The following is a 20,909-nucleotide window of genomic DNA, read 5'->3' as shown; positions in this document are numbered from 1 at the left end:
GTCAGAAGTGACCAGATCCAATATTCCTTGTGTTGTCTCTTCTTCTGTGCTATTCCTCTGTTTTTGTGCCTACCCACAGTAGCAGGTACTAAAAACACTGAGCCCAGGGCCTAGGAGCTTTCAAATATTTCTGACTTAGGGTAATGGTTAAGACCCCATCCCAATCACTATTCTCCCCAAATGCCCCCACATTGAATCCATAATTCAACAAGAAAATTACAAAATCAAAACAAATGTTAAACTAAATTTCTACAAAACACGTCAACCAATTCAAAAACAACTCAAGTCTTAGATAATTACATGTCAATTTATTTAGCGTGGGATGTGAGCACATTTTAATATCTTTGATGTGGTGTAGGACGTAATCTCTAAAATAACCTCTAAAATAAGCCTGCCTGTGGCCTATGAAAGCGTCGCGGCATTGTCTGTAGCTTAAGGATGGCTCCCACCCCTACAGAGCCTGGGATGTTTGCCTGGCCAACCGTAGCTTCTCCTGGGCCTGCACTCTGAACACTGGGTGGCAGCACGGAACTTCCTAAGCTTTCTCCAGAGTCTGAACAGGAACTTGAGCAATTCCACTTTAAGAAGAAGCATGCACAGAACCATGCAAAAAGTGCAGTAATTCTTGGACGTAGCTAATCTCTAGATTGCAGATACAAGTGACAGCTGCAGTAGGGGTGATGGTCTCTCGTTCAGTGTGTCACTGGGATGCTATTTCGAATCTTCTTGAGATGAGAAAAAGGATTACAATTGCCCCCAGGGCCTTGCCATGTAATTTTTATCAGTCTTGATCTGTGAGTTCCCTCAGGAAATGCATGTGCGTGTGTGTGTGTGTGTGTGTGTGTGTGTGTGTGTGTGTGTGATATGAGCAGGCCCAAGATGGCATTTCAGGCCCATTTTTCCTACCACAGAACTATATTTCCAGATTTGCCTGCTACACCAAAACTCTTGCCTTCTAACCTTTATTATGCTCTGGACTCCGTGGAGAAGGGCCAGCTTCATGGACATACAACCTATGCAGTTGAATAGGGCCTAGTGCTCAGAGGTTTGTGCCTTTGTAATTCTATGCTGCCACTGTCTTAAAATTCTTAATAATTTTTGACAAGGATTCCTGTATTTTCCCTTTGCAACAGGCTGTACATTAAGTAGTCAGTCCTCCCAAGGAGAAGTGTGGTCGGAGATAGATTTCTCTCTAAGACTTGACTCTATTTTTTCTCAGCCTCATTTCAGTAACTGGCTTGACTTGGAACTGAGGATACAAAAAGCAAAGGTTTTTGGTCAGACATGCTTGGGTGCTGCTCGGGAGCCTGCCGCTCACTACCCATGTGACCTAGAGCACCTTTGTGAACCACTGCCAGCCCTCCTAATGTGTTGGAAGGGTATACAACTGTCCTTAATTCATAGGGCAGGTGAGTATTAAATGCTAGGATACATACAAAATGGCTTGTAGACATTCAATAAACATGGCTTGCATCCTCATCCCCATCCCTCGTGGAAGTCAGCATCAGTTCCTTCCATGTCATCTTCCTAACCCAGAATTCCAGCTCAGGTTGGAATTAAAGCTTGGTTGCATTGTCAATGGAGCAGGTATAAGGTGACTGTTTGGTCCATGGCCCAACTCTCTGTGAGTTGAAAGCAATTTCTCATTGTGTTCAAATCTTTGTTCTAAGAAAGAGACACATGGCCAAACTGTGGTTATGATTTCTGCATCACAGGAGCCACCTACTGTTTGCGGAGCCTCTAAGTAAAGCTTCTGATTGAAATGCTATCTTCAGGGAATTTCTCCCTTACTAATCAGCCTAATATGTTGCACATTTTTAATGCCTTTTTCTCCAAGGATCTGTGGACACTTGGCCTACGATCATTAATCACAGGGTCCTATCTTGACATCAGGTTACTGAAGGTGACACATTTGTCTCCCCACCTGGATGAGGAGTTAGAAGGCCCTGGGTCCTAGGCCCTCCCCTACTCAGGAATTTTTTGTGGTCTTGAACAATTTTTCTGGACCCCAGTTACTTCAGGTGTCAGTTGAGGTTAATAATTACTTTTTGAGCTCAGAAATCCTATGAAGACAAAATAGCCTCCAGATGAAAACACTCTTTAAAAAGTAGAAATAACTTCCCAAGCAAGGGACTGAAATATTACATTCTGACAGTTAAGTTCAAGTTTAAAATCCAGTGCTATACCAAACAATATGTGTTTGTAGGCATTGAAACTTCCAGTTGCTAAAACTGGGGTCAGATGTCCGAGAGGCAGATGGAGAATTCCTTAAAACACTTAGATGTGATTGGCTTTATAACAACATTCTGCAATCACTAGTCCATTTGTCCGCAGCTAACAAAATACTGAGCAGTTACCAGAGGCTCAAAGAATTTGCTCTGGACCTTTTCAGAACTTCCTTAATCTCCCCTATGTCAGAGTGATTTTCCCTCTTCTGAGTTTCTATAACTTTTAATACCTATTGTACTTGTTTGGCATTGAGGTCAGGCAAACTTGGGTTGCCACTTGTGACTTGAAACATAGTCCTGTCTTCTCATCTTGATGGTAACCTCCTTGAGGAAAAGGATGGGGTACAGTAGATATTTGCCTCCCAATACCGAGCACAGTGCTCTGTACTAGTAGGCCCTGAATAATGATGGTCAGTACTAAAGAGGGTGGCTGAGTTAGTCTGCCACTGCAAATCGTCCAGGCTCTACAAATACCCAGGAGTTGTGTAAGAAGAAAACCTTCGATAGCACCTTTGTGGTCTGAGCCAAAGCCTCCCATCCAGGAATGTCTTTCCTGTACCAGGTTGATGGTAATGTATAGACTTTAATCTGGAAGGTTAATAATAAATGCAGTCACTTCTGGAGATTTAATTAGTCATACAAAGAATTTTTGGTGACTTGTGTGAGAAAGTTTATCAAAATTATACCCAAACTCTTCCAAAAAAGCCCAAATGCTATTATCCTATTAAAAAATCAGAAGTCTCTTTGATGGGAGTATTGAGAGAATAAGGATGTAGTTATGAAGTACCTGGAGTTTCTCAGCATTAAAACAAATGACAGGTAAGATCTCAGACTGCTTTGCCATTATAATTCATCATGCTAAGCATATCAGTGTCAATTTCTATTTCTATATTCTTTTACATCTACATGGTTCTTAAAGTTTTTTTTTTAGCTTATCCCTCCCCACCAGCTTGCACAGTTTCTTCTGTAGACATCCTACAAGGAATGAAGCTGACATTGTATATTATTGATTGTTAAAGATTGATACTATCTATCATTTAATAAAAGGAGATAACTATTTACGATGTTGATCAAGAGATGACTTTATTGTGTACCTGGTAAATTATAGAAGAATAGGAACTAAACCTCAAGCCATCTGTCCCTAACTAACCAATCCATTACAATAATTAAGGCCATAGTCTTTTTCTTTTCTTTCTTTCTTTTTTTAAATCAGCTTCAAAAAGGGGACCTAGAATCTCATGGCATTAAATGGCCTCCAAGGCAAAAGGCCAATTTCTTCTAGCTCAAATCATGAATTTCCTCCAGTATTATAACTCTTAACTCCTCATCCAAATCGTCTTCCTTCTCAGCAGAAAGAGGCTGACCCTTGACCTGTTTTAAAGCTCTGAATATGTCATTGAAATCTTTCACTAGGGAAGAGAAGGAGTAAGCAATCTCTATTTTAGGCTGAGGTTTTCTGAGAACTGTAAAGCTAATAATCTCTAGAAGCAGCTTGACTTCACTCCTAAACTTCGAATAATCTACTTCTGGTGGTAAAAAGGAGCCACAGTAAGTTATTTAGTTCATCCTTCTATCGCTGGGCTGTATTATACATTAAAAATTCCAGATAGTACAGCCACTATGGCAAACAGGAAGGAGGTTCCTTAAAAAATTAAAAATAGAATTACCTTCTAATCTAGAAATTCGACTTCTGGATATTTATCCAAAGAAAACCAAAGCATTTCAAAAGAAAAAAAAATGCATCCCTATGTTCACTGAAGCACTATTTACAATAACCAAGATATGGAAGCAACCTAAGTGTCCATCAATAGACAACTGAATAAAGAAGTTGTACATATATACAATGGACTATTACTCAGCTATGAAAAATGAAACCTTACCATTTGCAACAATAGGGATGGCCCTAGAGGAAATTATGCTAAGTAGAATACGTCAGACAGGCAAAGACAAACACCGTATGATTTCACTTATATGTGAAATCTAAGGAACAAATAAATGAACAAACAAAATGAAAACAGACTCATAGATACAGAGAACAAACTGGTGATTGCCAAATGGGAGAGGTGTTGGAGGCTGGGTGAAAAAGGCGAAGGGATTAAGAAGTAAAAATTGGTAGTTACAAAATAGTCATGAGGATGTGAAGTACAGCATGGGAAATATAGTTAATAATGTTATAATAACTATTATAGTGCCGGGTGGGTGCTAGATTAATTGGGGGAGGCCAATTTGTAAATTATATAAATGTCTAACCACTATGCTGTACATTCGAAACTAAAATAATATTGAAAGTCAACCCTTATTAAAAATAATAATTAAAAAAAAGTTTCATCTACAAGGTAAAGAGGCAACCATTCAAATTGGAGAATAATGCCTCTGATTAGGACCTAATATCCAAAATATGTAAAAAACTCATACAACTCAACAATAAAAAAAAAAAAAAAACCAAACAATCCAATTAAATAGTGAGCAGAGGACCTGAACAGACACTTCTCCCAAGAAGACATACAAATGGCCAACAGACGTATGAAAAGATGCTCCACTTCACTAGCTATTAGGGAAATGCAAATCAAAACCACAATGAGATACCATTTCACACCTGTTAGAATAGCTATCATCAATGGGACAAAGAATAACAAGTGTTGGAGAGGTTGTCGGGGAAAAAGGAACCCTCATACACTGCTGGGAGGGATGTAAACTGGTACAGCCATTATGGAAAACAGTATGGAGGTTCCTCAAAAAACTAAGAATTGAATTACCATATGACCCAGCAATCCCTCTTCTGGGTATTTACTGCCCCAAACTGAAAACATTTATCTGCAAAGATATATGTACCCCATTATTCATAGCAGCACTATTAACAGTGGCCAGGACATGGAAGCAACAGAAGCACCCTATGATAGATGATTGGCTAAAGAAGATGTGGTACATATACACAATGGAATATTACTTAGCCATAAGAAAAGATGACATATTTTCATTTGAGACAACATGGATGGATCTTGAGATAATCATGCTAAGTGAAGTAAGTTAGAAAAAGTTGAAAACCATATTATTTTACTCATATGTGGGATAAAACTGAAAGCAACAAACAAAAATGACAGAGACTCATGGACATGGACAATAGACTAGTCATTGTAGCGGGGAGTGGAGAGCTACGTAAGGGGTAAAAGGGGTCAAATATTTGATAACGGAACAAAATCTAAATTTTAGGTGGTGAACACACAATGCAATATATATATATACATGTGTGTGTATATATATATATATATGACATACTGTTGAGTTGTATACTTGAAATTTATTTGATTTTATGCATGTTACCACAACAATTTTTAATAAAAAAGAGAAAAAAATAAAAATTAAATTCAAAAAAATTTCAGAAAGATAGAGTCATAACCATTCTTATGTTTAGTGACACTTTAGTGTTTGCCAAGCATTTCATATACATCATGTCATTTGGTGCTGTGTCCATTTTACAAAGCAAATTGAGGGTCAGAGAGGTTGTCACTTGCTGAAAGTCATGATGCTTATAAGCACCAGTGCCTGGACATGAACTTTGTCAAATGTCCTTTCAACAATATTACTTGCCCCAAACTATCTGGTACATTTAGATTTTCCATAAGCAAGAGATGTCTACTGCTGTCTTGTAGGTCCAACAGCTCTAAGAGATGACTACTGTCCGTTCTTCCTGTACCCGAACTTACATCCTTTGTTCTCATCTGACCTAATGCAAATGAGTTTCCATTTCTTTAAAGAATAATCTTAGAATTACCTAAGGTTTGTAAGAACTATCCTCTTAGTCCATCTTCTCAAGGCTGGATATGCCAAGCTTCTTTAACGTCTTTCATTGGCCTGGGAGTCAACCAGTGGACAAGTCATTTAACTGATGTTTTCTCACCTGTAATAAGGGGACAGTGTCACATATCCCATAGGATTGTTGTGAGGATTAACTCAGAAAATACATATAAAGTGCACATACGAGTTGCATAGCAAATCAGTGTACTTACATCTTTTTTCCCCTTTCCAACTCTTGTTTACCTTCCTGTCTGGCTTTTTCAATGTCTTGTGGATCCCCAGAGAGAGGGCATACTCCCCATTTATGGGCACAGATTGGTAGCCTGGCACTTTTCTGAGAGACTCTGCTTTTGATAAACTTCGTCTAACAAGTCATGGAGAGAATTCTAGAAATACTTGAGGGGCACGTCAGAGGTTAGCAGTCTCTGCTGACTCCGTGCCTTTTCTTCTTGTATTATCCATGTGCACCAATTATAGGCCTAAAACATAGCCAGGAGGCGCCACCTAACAGCATTTGATTTATTAGTTTTATTAAACACAGATGCCTTTAATGTGGAGTTGTTTGTAGCCTGCGCTGGATTTCTAGCTACTTTATCGCATCTATTGGCCAACATATGAATTATCTTCAAAGGACATGGCTTTTGCTTTTTATCACACTTTCTCTCCAACTACCAAGGAAGAGGTCACTTGGGAGACACATCCTTTCATGGCGAGAAAGTAGCCTCGTAGATCAAATGAGTGTTTGTTCTGGGACGGCGAAGCAGCCAGGCCAGGCCTGGAGGAGAGGCTGGCATTGCTCAGAAATCCTCATCAATCACTCAGCAAATGGGACCCATGGGTACAGGCTCTGCTGAGGGATGGGTCTAGGGAATGGAGGGAGTGAAGGGAGGGAGTGCTGCGCAGTGGGCAGTCAATCTGCACTGGGGCCCAAGAGGGTTTCAAATCTTATATTTGCAACATGCTTTGCGACTTTAGAGGCAAATTCCTAAACCTCCCTCAGGCTCAGAAACCTTATCTCTAAAATAGGATTAATTCTAGCTTCTTCCTAGCATCCTTGCAAGCATTGATGAGATTATCAACCAATAGGATAATATTATGGCCTCACCTAATATTAGGTGAGGGGGGCTTAGCCTTGAGGGCTGGTGCTGGTGAAGGAGAGCTGGGTGGGAGGGCCACAAGTCTTTGTCTCATCAGCACAGTTCATGTTTGTACTATGCCCAGTCCTCAAAAAAAAAAAGTCTTTCTCTGACTTTTATCAAATGTTCAACACTTAATTCATCTTGCCCTATTACATTTTAAATTGCATGAAAACAGTGCCCCTGTTTTTATTCATTTTAGACTTTCCCCTAGTACCGCACAGGGCAGGTGGTCAGAAAATGTTTTTGAGTCAAAGTCAAATGGACTTTTTTTTGGCATCTCCGATTATTTTGTTTCATTTCTGTCTGGCCCAGCAGACTCGTCAGGAAGATTCTGAGGGTGATGCCTGCTGACATCAGCTTCTGAGTTCAGGCAACAGCCTGGTATCTGGAAAGAACACTGAACAGTGATGAATCAAGAGACCAAAGGTCCTGGTCTCGCCTAAGTGGGCTTGAGTTCTGACTCTGTGTGAACTTGGGAAAGTTACTTAACCACTCTGCGCCTTAGTTTCCTCATCCAGGATAAAGATAGTATCTACCTTACAGGGTAGGATTGTGGTGCAGATTAAATGAGTTACTATTGTTAAAAGAAAAGAAAAGAAAAGAAAAGAAAAAAGAAAAAGAAAGAAGAAAGAAAGAAAGAAAGAAAGAAAGAAAGAAAGAAAGAAAGAAAGAAAGAAAGAAAGAAAGAAAGAGAAAGAAAGAAAAGAAACAACAGGCCCCAAATGAGTCACTTTTACTAAGGCACTTCACCAAACCAAAACTTAATAACTAAACTAATTGCATTTACAGTTTCTCCCAGAGTGGAATTTTAAACCAATTGGTCTGGAATTCCTTGATCAACACCAGTGATGTAATCTGCCTCATAAGAACCCCTCCACCCCCTTTCCCTAAGGGAAAGTGTCCTTGACTGAAATAATGACTCTTAGTTCCACCCTCTTTCTGCTCTTAAAAACCTTCCACTTTTGTACAACTCTTCAGAGTACTTACTCTTCTAGTTGCTAAATGGGATGCTGCCCGATTCATGAGTCACTTAATAAAGCCTATTAGATCTTCACATTTACTCAGTTGAATTTTATTCTTTACCAGTATGTTTGAAACCTTAGAATAGTGCCTGGCCGGTAGTGAATGCTATCTGTGCTTGTTACTATTACTATCGCTACCACCACTATTTGAACTAGCTATGTGACGTCCGGCAGCTATGGCTTTGATGAGTCCAAAGGGAATAAAACGGAGCAAGAAATGGGAGAACTAGAAAGGCAAGACAAGGCAGAACTGGAAGCTGAGTCTATTTCCTCTGGTGCTGGTTGACTCTTTGATGGGGACACTTGTCCAAGCAGTTGCTTTTTCCCTCGGTTGGATGCTGAAGCTAATAGATTGAGTCCTGCTATACGCTTAGCAGATAAATTTCTGGCCTACGGAAGTCTAAACTTATAAATACTGGAAAAAATTCCAACCCTCTGAAACTGGCAATAAACCTCAAAGACGAGAGTCAAGGTGGTAGTTTCCATCCCAGGAATATTCTAGAGAGTCGCAGATCTAGAGGCTGAAGCTTAAAAACGGGGCTAGGATTATTCAGGTTTTGTTATTTCAAACAGTCTTCTGCCTTGAGCGGGGAATGGAGCAGCAATAGAAGACTGGGCTTGGCTGTCATTTTTGGCCTTTAGCATATTCTGTCATCAAATACTTAATGCTTTGGTAAATATGATGTGTGGGAGATGGGGGTAGGTGGGGTTGACAAAGCTTTTTGCTTCAAGCAACAACTGTCATGGGGATGGATGGACTCTCAGAGGAATAGCTGAACTTGATACTTGCCATGGAGTTGTGGAATGCAGCCTCCGGAGAAAAACCTACCAAGGAGAGAAGCCTTTGTCACTTTTGAGGGGTGGGGTAGGAATAGAGTAATTTATTGCTGACAAAGGAATGTTTTTCTTCCGTCAAAAATAGAATTTATCGTATGTATAACATGTGGTATACCCAGACTGGAAGAGCAACGTGTCATTAGAGATTCTTTGCCTGGTACATCTGCCCCAGATACCAGAATTAACATTTTTCTTTAAAAAAAGTACATGCTATTGTAGAAAAATCTGTTCAGGGAAACATACAGAATAATTAAAATCTTTTATATTTTGACTATCAGAGATAACCAATTAGCATTTTCTCACGATTCTATATATTTTTGTAATTTTTAAACATGGTTCAAAATGGTACATACCCTTTTTAATTCTAACTTTTAAATTTAACAATTAAGCATATGCACTTCCATGTTATTTAAACTAATTCATTAAATGTGACGAAGTTATAATTTTCTGTTTGTTTCCATGCTGGAATCTAAACCATAATAATGTTGGCAAACACCTCATATCACTATCTATGTGCCAGATACTGTTCCAAGAGTTTTATATATACTAACATTTAATTCCCAAAACAACACTATAAGGTTTACACTGTTAATATCCTCTATTTTACAAATGAAGAAATTGAGAGGTTAAGCTGCCAGAGGTCATTCCGCTGTTGAGAGATGGAGCCAAGATTTGAACAGAGGCAGTTCGTGCTCTAGGAGCTGGTCATAGTTTTCCTACTCTGTTCAGCCACTCTACTACTATAAGCCTTCGGATCATAAATTAAAAAAAAAAAAAAAAATGCTCTGAAGCAGGTACCTTCTTATCCTTACAAGTGAAAGCTTGGGAATTGAACACAGGCAGACTGGGTGTATGGATGGAGGGGCTGCCTAGCCAGTGGGCTGCTGGGTATGTGAGAGAATTCTGGGGATGAACCCCAACCTGAGAGCCAGACCGTTGGTGCCAGTCAGAATTAGACGACTGTTTTCTGACTCCTATTTTATTTTTCTTTCTACTACTGAGTGTGAAAAGACAATAAATATTTTTAATAAGAAAAGAAAATGAAATCTTTTAAACGATTGACGCCTGGGTGAGCTTTTTGTCAGCAGAAACTATAGCTCATTAATTGTGGCAGGTTATTTGCTCCTGATTTCTGTATCTATGCATTGGCTTAGCAGGTAGTTGGCCTTTTCTGAGCCTTTTCAGTATTGGGAAGGGATTTAGCACCCTTCTCTTTGCACTGGATGATGAGAGTAGGATGACTTATCTGACTGGGGAGACTGGATGAAGGGCAGTGGGCAGGAGTGGCTCAACCCCTTCCGCCTTCTCACCACCAAGGCGGCCCTTCCCTGTGCTCCTGTTCCCCTGAGGGAAGGTCTAGACTCTTGGGCTCTTGGTTCCTCTAGGCTAGGCTCTTCCAGGAGGCTGGCAGGATGAGGCCTGCTCTTCCACTCCATGTCCCTCATCTGAGCCCTAGGTACTAAGTGTGACAGGAAGCAGTAAGAAGCCTGATTCTGACCACAGGTCTGAGGTTCTGCAGTCCAAGTTCACCAACAGATACATTTAAATTTGATCTCCCTAAAATTATAGTGCCTATTTCTCAATTAGTTTAGAATCTGTAGAGAGAGAGGGTGTGTGATTAAAATGCCTTTTAATACTCAGCCTCGATCTTTGTGTATTGTTGACAAAAAAGGAATAATGTGAGAATCACAGCTCCAGCGCTCCCACGCCTCCGGCCCCAGATACTTAGGGAACACAGTTGGCAGGCTCAGCTTCTCCTTATCTCCCATTCTCCAAGAAGAGTTCTACCTTGGGAGGCAAATTACTGAATCTCTCAGAGACTCAGTGACTGTTGGAACAGTGCCAACAATGTGTGGTGGCAGAAAGGAGAAGCAAGGACGGAGAGATGGAGGGATGCATAGAAAAGAACTGAGATTTATTCATGGGGGGGAATGAAATAATAGAGATCGAAGAATAGGGGGAGAAGATGCAAAGACAAGAACTCAGACAAATAGCGAGGGTATGTGAGCAACGTGGAGAATCAGAAACATGGGAAAAGATAATTTTTAAGAAGTTTTCATCCGGGGCTCTGAATTGGGTTCCTTTGACATTTTGATAGAGACTCTTTTATGTATTAAATTTTTTTTTTTTTAAACTAGGGAGATCGTGGTATCTTTGAATATGATAATTTGTAGAATGGCCATGGCTGGATTACAGATGTCTCCTCAAATAAATCTGACTCAACAGATGTGATCAAATGGAAATGAAAGAAGTACCCCCTTAGTACCCTAAACTCTGAGATGGTTAGATGTGGGTGTCTGTCTATATATGTATTCAGGGGATGGGGGAGGTTTCAGATTGAGCCCTTGCTGCTTTATACCAAAACTGGGCACCTGGGGAGACCTCCTCGCTGTTCCCTTAGCGTCTACTAGGGATTTGAGACACTAAGTATATGCTGAGAAAAAGCATGTCCTAGAGAAAAAAGGTTGAGGGGCATAAGCTTGGTGAGGGACAATGCGGCAAAGAGTCGGGAAGGGGAAATTCTGACACGTATCCTTCGGAACCCAGACTTGAAAATAAACTCGAATTCTTGGGCAAGGGGCTGCAATGTCAAAAGGGCACAACAAAAACACCCACTTCCCTGGATGTCACCAGAACCAAATGACACTAGGGAATTTTTGAGCACCGAAGCCAGCTTTGCGGCAGAGGTGAGGGGAGGTCTGAGGCCTTTTCTCAGGTATCTACAGCTTGGTTTCAGACATCTGTGGCCTCAGCAGCAGCTCTGACAGGAGGAGTTGAGAGTGTTGAAAGACACCACCAGGAGTCCCAGAGGCGTTGCTATTACATGAGGACAGAAGCATGGAAACACTTCTGCGACTGACCTAGAATAGCCTAACGAAGTCTGGGAAACACAGCTTACTTTTATTTTCCCTCCTTACACAGGGTCAGAGAAACCTGCCATCGCAATGGGCAGAAAGAGGGAGAAACTTTCAAATAGGTGTCAGATGCACAGCAAAAAGTTTTGAAGAAACTTGGCAGGAGCCCCAGTCAGCAGTTACATCTGTGTTCCTGACATCAGGTCTGTGATATTTGGATTCTAGGCTTAAGCAGATGGACTATTTGCCACGTGTCTGCTTTTCCTGGCTCCTGTTTACCAACAGCCCTTGCTGACTTGGATCAGGCTATTAACGGATCTGACTCCTGTGCACTCCGCACTTTACACACATGCACGTCCTCACACACAGTTTTGTGGTGATCAGTATGAAGACATAAATGAGAAGAGGAATGAGGTCCAGTATGGGGTCCTTCTGCCCACCTAAAGCAGGCTTGGCTCTGTATTGGAGTCTTTGGCACAGATTCTTCACAAGGCTCTCAATGCTATGTGGGCACTTAGCCATGCATTTTGGGGCAGTTTGGGGAGCCAAAACATAAATCAAAGATTCATACCCTGACCTATAGGAACTGGACATCACAGTAGGAATTGGTGGGGAAGAGAAGATGGTCGCTGAAAGGCCTTGGCTTCATGTCCAAAGCCACAAGACAAGAAATTCAAATACAGATGGCGTATACTGGCTATAAGGGGGACCTCGCTAATGGGGGAGCATTTTGTTCCAAAAAGTTAGTGGCATGATTCAGAGAAGGAACTAAAACACACATGCAAAAGTTCGATCTCCAGAGGAATTTCCAGGACAGGCAGCCCTGACAGCAGGCTCCTTGGCTCTCTTTGGTTACCTCACGGTGTTATTAGGTCTTGGATTGACTGGACCAAATCAGGCTTCTTAGGGCCATCCTCTTATCAAACCATGCGCACAACGTTTTTGCCCCCACTGGAGATGGAGACGCTACTCAGATGGCCTTAGGCAAGTACCCAGTTGCCCTATGCTACCATTTTCATATGAAGGACAGCACAAAGTTGAATAGAAATGTAAACCTCATAGGTTTCTGGGTTCGTGGTGTTATTGCTTGAGTGATTGTCCACTGGCAACATAATTCAACAGAGAAGTCTGAGCTCTCTGGAGTGTCTGCTAAAGGCAGTTGTGAGAAATCGGTTTCTTTGTGCTGTGGTCCTGGGAGTCCATTTCTACCCTGGAGGCTCAGATCAGAAGTGAGGCATTAAACCTCATCCTCCATGCTTTGCTCCACATAGTAGTTACAGGATGGATATGCTTTTAAAACAGGAAAATCAAAACGTGGAATAAAGAGGGATTGGGAGAATTTAGCTTTGATTACCTGAACTGTCCAATGGAGAGTTTCAGATTCTAAAATGGAGGATGGTTCGTGCTTTGCTTAGGTTTGGGGAAAGAAGCATAGCCTTCTGGGTTTCAAAAAAAAAAAAAGATTCGCAGAATTTCACAAGCAGACTTTATATCAACATTTGGAGTTGTGAGAATGAATCAGACAAACACGAACCAAACGTTCCTAGAAAAGCAGAGGGGCTGAAAATGGAACTGCAAAGTGTTTTGGCAGTTTGGGATTTTGGAATATTATTAGCATCCTCCCACCCCAAACACCACCAGATAACTGACTGGCTGTATTTGGCTGGTCTGTTTGTCTCTGAGACAAGTGATTTTGAAACCTTTCAGGAGACACACACATTTCCTTTGAAATGCTTTCTTTCTTTCTTTCTTTCTTTCTTTCTTTCTTTCTTTCTTTCTTTTTCCTTCCTTCCTTCCTTCCTTTCTTTCTTTCTTTCTTTCTTTCTTTCTCTCTCTCTCTCTCTCTCTCTCTCTCTCTCTCTCTTTCTTTCTTTCTTTCCTTCTTTCTTTCTTTCTGTCTCTCTCTCTCTCTCTTTCTTTCTTTCTTTGTATGTGAAATATAAATCAGATAGAGTTTAGTCTATCTGGAAAGCAGTTTTGGTTTTAAATCTTTCCAGACATCAGCCCCCAGATCAACGCTCCCGAGAAAAGGGCTATGGTTGTAATAGACAAGCTTCATTCCCCAGCTTTAGTACCAGGAACCCAAGAAGCACAGGAGTCAGGAAATTCAAGTGACTGCCTTCTTAAATCAGATATCCAGTCCCAGCTTTGCTGCTCAGATCAGCAGGCTATTGATTTTTTTACCTCCCTGAAGATAACTCGCAATCTGGGAACCTGCAGAAACTGTATTTACTTTAACATCTACACTTAATGCAACTTTTATTCACCGAGGCTGTTTGGCTTATTGTCTCCTTTATTCTAAGGAGCCAGGAGTCAGGCCAATCTAAGGCCTGATGGATGTGATCAATGCTGCTCCATTAAGCTGGAAAGATGGCACAAAGACACCCTGATATTAAGTACCCTAATGCAGGAGGGAACCCCCGAGAAGATCTGGGAGGGAAGACTTCTGGTTGTACTGGGAACAGACTCAGAGTGGAATCTGAGAATGGGGTACCCCAGCCTCAGGTGCAAAGCTCACAATATGAGCCCTCTACTGCTAAACATTCTGCCTTCACTACTGCAATGGGACACTGTTGACTCAGTTACGCCATCTAGTGGTGGGACGCAGCCACGACCACTGGCATTCCTCAGTTGTGCATCTGTGTGGGTTTGGGGGAGGTGGGCTTTTAATAATTTATCTGCATTTCCTGTTTCATTTTCACCCGATTTCCTACCACCTCCATTTTCTTTTAGGAAACCGAAACCACTGTCTCCACCTCTTCTCAGCTCCTTTGCTCTCTCCACCTGCCTTTTTAGACCTGTATAGATTTGTCTATTCCATTTGGAAGTGGCACATTATTGCTATCTACACAGTGTCACCAAAACCAATTTGTGCAAACTAACAGGCTTATCAGCACTGCTGAAATGAGATTAAAACTGCTTCCAATGAAACAGATAAAAACCAGATGAATGAAGCCCTCTAATAAGACATTGAAGATAATGACAAGAATGATTAACTAGCATGATATATTGAGCAGTTATGAGGAGTCGGGTGCCCAGGATCAGTAAACTAATAAAAAGGAATCCACCTTTAATTCTCTTTAGTTAGTGAGGTATAATCACATTAACATTATAAATTTTTTTTGGTTATTTTTTTATCTGTGAGAGCAATATCACACCTTTCCTTCAAATTGCTCAAAGCTTATTAGTGAGAAAAGAGAAAGAGAGAGAAAGAGAAGGAAGGAGTGGGGAGGGAAGGAGGGTGGGGAGAGAGAGTTATAGGGATGCTTTGAGGGGAGAGCCCTTCTCATTTCAGCTCTTAAAGAATAAAAAGGGCTGTTTAATACCCTGTTTGCGTTTACACACCGATTATGCAGACACACTCTCATTTTTGTTTCATCTTGGAAAGTAGCCTATTCATAGCCAGACTGTTTTACATTATGCAATCAGTTTTCCAATTATTGCATGATCAAGTCACATCAAGACAATTTGAGAATTACATTTCTACTGGGCAATACCACAGGGCTTGGCTGTAGCAGCCACCTTGGAGTTTACTTGCTGGAAGTGCTCTGGCCATGCTTCTGCTGGGTTTGTTTGCCTGCCCTGTTGGGTTTGAGTTCACGAAGGAGAGGGAGTCATTTATTGTTCATTTAGAATTTTTTGAACCCTACTATGTGACAGACCCAGGGCTATGCTCCAGGGAGACAGATGAAGAAGAACTTGGCTCTGCCCTCAAAGAGCCCATAGTATAGTTGGGAGCAAGTGGGAGGGAAGACAAGTCAACAAAGATGATAACAAGTAAACAAACCCATGTGACAAGTGACTCTCTGGTTAATGCATGGCCCCAGGGATCCTGGAAGGGGAGAATAACTCTTTGGAAAAACTAGGGAACCCAAGCCTCCCAAAGAAGGAACCCACTGAGGTAGGTATGAAAGGAAGAGTAGCATTTTGCTAGAAAGAGAAAAAGAATAAGGCAGAGATGAAGTATGTGCACAAATAACCATGCTGTATTGTGGGATTAAATGCTTGGTGGGGTATGGCAACCTGGGAGAGTTTGGCAAAGGAGTCCAGGGACAGTCAAAAAGGATCCTGTATTCCATGCTGGGGTTTGCACATTTTATCCTAAAAGTCCAGGCGATTCATTAATATGTTGTAAGAGTAGCTATAGAATCAAAATTGTATCTCTGCTAGAGTTGAGAAACTCTAGGGCAAAGACACATATGCATTTGTACCTAAATATAGCTACTAACTAGCCCTGTGACCTTGGGTAAAATCATTTCTTGAATCACAGTTTTCTCATCTGTAAGTTAAGGAGAGCAAAATCTACTTCCTGAGGTTATTGGAAAGATCAGAAATAATATAAGGCCCAGTTAACCGCCACATGATAAGCACATAACACACTTGAGAGTGATAATTCTTCAAAAGTACTGCTGGTGGGTGAGGAAAGGAAGAAGGTAGGATGGTGGTGTGTGTGTGTGTGTGTGTATTTTTGTGTGTATGTATATATATATATATTTTACTGTTAGGAAAATTGATGAATAAAATAATACTAAATTATCACATTATATTGAGTATAGAAGGAAATTTGGAATTTAAAAATACATGGTCAGATAGATATATTATTTCTGTCATTGATGTACTTTGCTGAATTAAACTGCACAGATTAGACTTTTTTTCAATGTTTTAGAGAGCTAACAGGTTACAAATAACACCCACTTCATCCATTTCACAAGGCAGCTGTGAGGACTCAAAATTAATTGTGAAATTTCTTAATTACCTAATATAAATTCCACGAGGACAGGAACATGTTCACTGCTATATCCTTCATGCCTAGCACTCAGCAAAATAAATATTTATTAAATGAATAGATAAATTAGATGTGAATGATTACAAAAAACAGTGGGAACATTAAGTTGATTAGTAGTCATTAGGGTCAAAATATCCAGTTTCAGTCATTCTCTTTATTCCCTTCTCCAACTAAAATTTTACTCATGAATTTAACAAAAACTATTGAGTCCCTCTAAATATCCTTGGCCTCTCTATACCACATATATAGAATAAGGTGCTTGGTATACGGTGGTGAACGATACAGACATGTCCTCATCTTGAGCATACAATCTAGTGAATGTTGGCATTTGACTCTCTGAAGGCTGTCAAATGTGTAGGCTCCTTTCCTCCTTTCCACTGCACCCCACTACCATTCCAGTTGAATCTGAAGGATGGATAGTCATGAAAGATGCTAAGTAGGAGGCTGTGTAATAAGACAAAGGAGGATGTGTCCCGGGGTCACATAACATTTGTTTTTGCCTTTTGATTCCATCACTTGCTGGATAGGAGAGTTTGGGCTAGCTCTCTCAGACTCTCAAAGGTGAAATTTCCTCATCTTTAAAATAAGTATTTTAATAAAAATTAGTAAAATTAGGCATGCAAATTATTTGGTGCACAGTAGGCTCTTAATGCTATATTTTCCTTACCAAGAAATTTCCTTGTGGACAAGAGTGATAGCTATGGAAAGACACTTGTTTTCCAAAGGGCTTAAAGCTTTGATGTCTACACAGTGTGTCAGAGAAGACAGTCAATTAATTCAACTTTATTCAGAAAGTAGAAGAATCAACTTTTAGACCCTCTGAAAATGTTCATCTTTCTGGTGGTTTATTAACATGCAAAATCAAGTCCAGATTCATAAATTTACATATTTGCAGATAGGGCAGTCCTCTTAAAAATTGACAGCCAGGATATGCTATTATAAAGAGAAAAATCTAAAGATAATATGTTAACAAAACAACCTCAGTGCTTAAGATACCAAATGAAAGGAGTGGAAAATATTAAGTCCATTATTTTACACTCACTGTTAAATTTTATAAATGTGTTTAAAAAATCATTATCTCTGAATTTAATAGAAAATTTAAATGTATCTTTTTGATATCATTTGTAAGCTCTCAATAGAGATTTTCTCACTTTAGCCAATCCCACACCTGCCATCTTACTTGTTTCCTTGTCCATCTATGAAAAAGGTATATTTCCATTCAGGTGTAATGTGCTGATGGATTTCAATTTTTCTAATCGACATATCTGATTCAAAGACCATAGTTAGAAATAATTAAAAACATTTCTATAGTCTAAAAAAAAATGACTCGATTTAAAAAATATATTCATTTTTTACAAAAATATGCACGGTTTCAGAATGCACATTTTATGAAGTGGGCACTTACTCCTAATGGTACTATTTTTAGTTGAGAAAATACCTCGGGTATTTAAGTATCTTGTACCCTCCGAGTAAATTCTGCTAGATGGAAGGCATTCTTAATTTCGTTTTTTCAATATGTAACTGTATAATATTTTATGCCAAATATTTTTACATGCACTATCTTTTTGTCCTCATTTCCTCAAAAAATAATTTTATAAAACAAAACTTATCAATCAATTATCTGTAACATTTAAAGGCTATCTCAATATAGTTCCATTCCATATAAGGTGACTAAAAACAAAACAAAACAAAAAAACAAAAATAAGGGTGCTCCATGAAAAGATTTTCCACAGAGATAAACATATCCCAAAGCATAATTATAGAATTTCAAAGTTAAATATTTTATGCCTTTCAGCTCCTATTATTTAGTTTATTCATTTCTTCCTTTGCTTTTATGGGATTATATTTCATTATCTTCTTGGTTTCAATATTTTCTTTCAGTAATTACAATTTGCTATATATTTCAAAAGCTGTTGTTTGGTGTTCTGTAGTTGAATATTTTGATTACAGATTTGCAACTTTTTTCAAATAAAACGTTACCTCAATTATGAGGACTGATTTACAATAAGATCCAATACCATTGCTGAATATTTTACATTTTTATTGAAATTTAAAAAGTTGTTCTTTAAAAAATTAAAACATTTTTAATTTGCATGCCTAATTTTACTAATTTTTATTAATATCTCCTAATGACAGACAGAAAAGAAAAAAAGCATGCCCTGCCATACTGAAACATTTTTTAAAATAGATTCAACATGAATTTTGTGATAAAATTTTATAATTTAGCTGGCTTTAATACAGCTTCTAGTTTGACTGGTAGGCTATCAAAGCTTATTATTCACAATCATGAATAATATGTGCACTATGATCAATCCCAACTAGAGGTCTGCTCCACAAGTTTTTTAATTTAATTAGATCATTGTTTTTACCACACTATTTAGCTCAACCAAAATTCGTATTATATTATCTTTGTAAATTCAAGTAACTTTATCTTCAGAGTTTTATAATAGCAATGACAATGATGTTAAACATTTTACCAAGAGAGAATGAACTTCTAAAAGTTTTACTTTGATTTCATTAATCGAATTGAAATCAAATACATTATTGAAATTAACTGATTTTTTATTTGAAGACTCTCATGACACTAACGTAAAACTGACATCACCTAACTCTGATTGAAGTTCTCTAGCTAATAGAGCTGATACTTTTAATAGCTATCATTTTACTTTCACACATACACAGGAACAACTTGAATCAGAGTGAAACTAATTTGAAAAAATAATCATCTGATTTAGATAAAAAGTCGTGCTTGCCAGTGTTGTCAGTGAGCCTTCTGCAGCTGTACATGTTAAATCGACATGTAATAACTAACTTTTGAAGTAGATGCTGAGCTTCTTCAGAATATTCGTGCCTTCTGGTGATATCAGGTGGATGGTAGAAATACACCAAAAATTTGTGCAATTTACATCTGCATCACCAAATTTCTTAAGAAATGGAAAGTCAGTATTTATTATTTAATTAACATGCACTTTTTTGAGATCATTGCTTTGAAAAGGACAAATAAAACACCTTACTAAACAATAAATACATAATTGTAGATTTATAGCATACGATAAATAGTAAAATCCACTGAATAAATGTATTCAGACTATTCTCTCTGTGATCTATGCTAGGACAGCCAAGTCTATATTTCCTGCACATCTCACATATTTCAAACCTATAATTCTTGACAATTCCTATTGACCCACTGACTGGTACCTTAATAGCTTCTTGCAGGCTGTGGCATTGGCTGTGGTCCTGGTCACAGGTCTCAGCACAACCGGCTGCTGGTACACCAAGTGGCCAAAGGGACAGCAACACTGAACGCATCTCCCATCACAGCCAGACCAAGGGTTAGTGGCCTTACCCACTTAATCTGAACCCACTTCCTTTTCTCACTGAGTGCATGCAGTCCTTGAAAGGAAGGTGTTAGTAGCGTATGTCTCAAAAGGGAATGGAAAAGTAGGTTGGGTTATCACCTGCCATGTTTCAGATTTCGCCATATGTTAATCAGAACTCTATAGACTACATACTATTAGACAAGACTCTGACAGAAGCTAGAGGTACAAAGTGGAAATTACCAAACTCACCTTAGTTTATCCTATAATGCTTTGTTGAAAAATGAAAAATCTAGGCTACATGTTAAACTGTACAGGAACTGGCCAAATAGTTATAAACGGGGAGTGTTCCAAGCAAACTAGGTTGTATATTCACCCTAATAATAAAGGAATTATTTTCAGTTGTGGAATTTTAATATTTATTTGGTGTCGGCGATTAAACAAAGGGTTAGAAATTTAAAGGTGCAATTAATCTACCCAAATTAAAAAACCGAATCCCGTGGTTCTTAGCTCTTTTGTGTTCAAGGTACAGGTTTGAATACTAATACAGGTTTGCCAGGCTTTGGTGTTGTCACTATTTTTTATTCTGGTCATTTAATTTCGAAGCAAGGATTGCTACAGGAGAGCCGGGTCTCCCAGTTTCCATTAAGTCATTCATAGTTACAGCCCTATTCATTTGGTTGCCCTCAGCTCTGTTACTTTTTGAGCTCAGTTGTTTACTGCCTTAGCTACACTTGTGCTCTCTTAAATACCCAAGAGACAATATTCCCACACTCTCCTATAAATATGCAATCTTTGGTGCCCGCTTGATATGTGCTAGGGCTCTTACCCATTCCTTTCCTGCAGTTGATCTTACATCCTGTTTCATTATGGCAAGGCTTCATCTGACATGCCATAATATCACGTATATAGAATATCATGTATACCCAT

This window comes from Pteropus alecto, unplaced genomic scaffold (assembly GCF_000325575.1).
Source record: "Pteropus alecto unplaced genomic scaffold, ASM32557v1 scaffold101, whole genome shotgun sequence".
In the NCBI taxonomy this organism is placed as follows: Eukaryota; Metazoa; Chordata; class Mammalia; order Chiroptera; family Pteropodidae; genus Pteropus; species Pteropus alecto.
Note: the sequence above shows the minus strand (reverse complement) of the source record.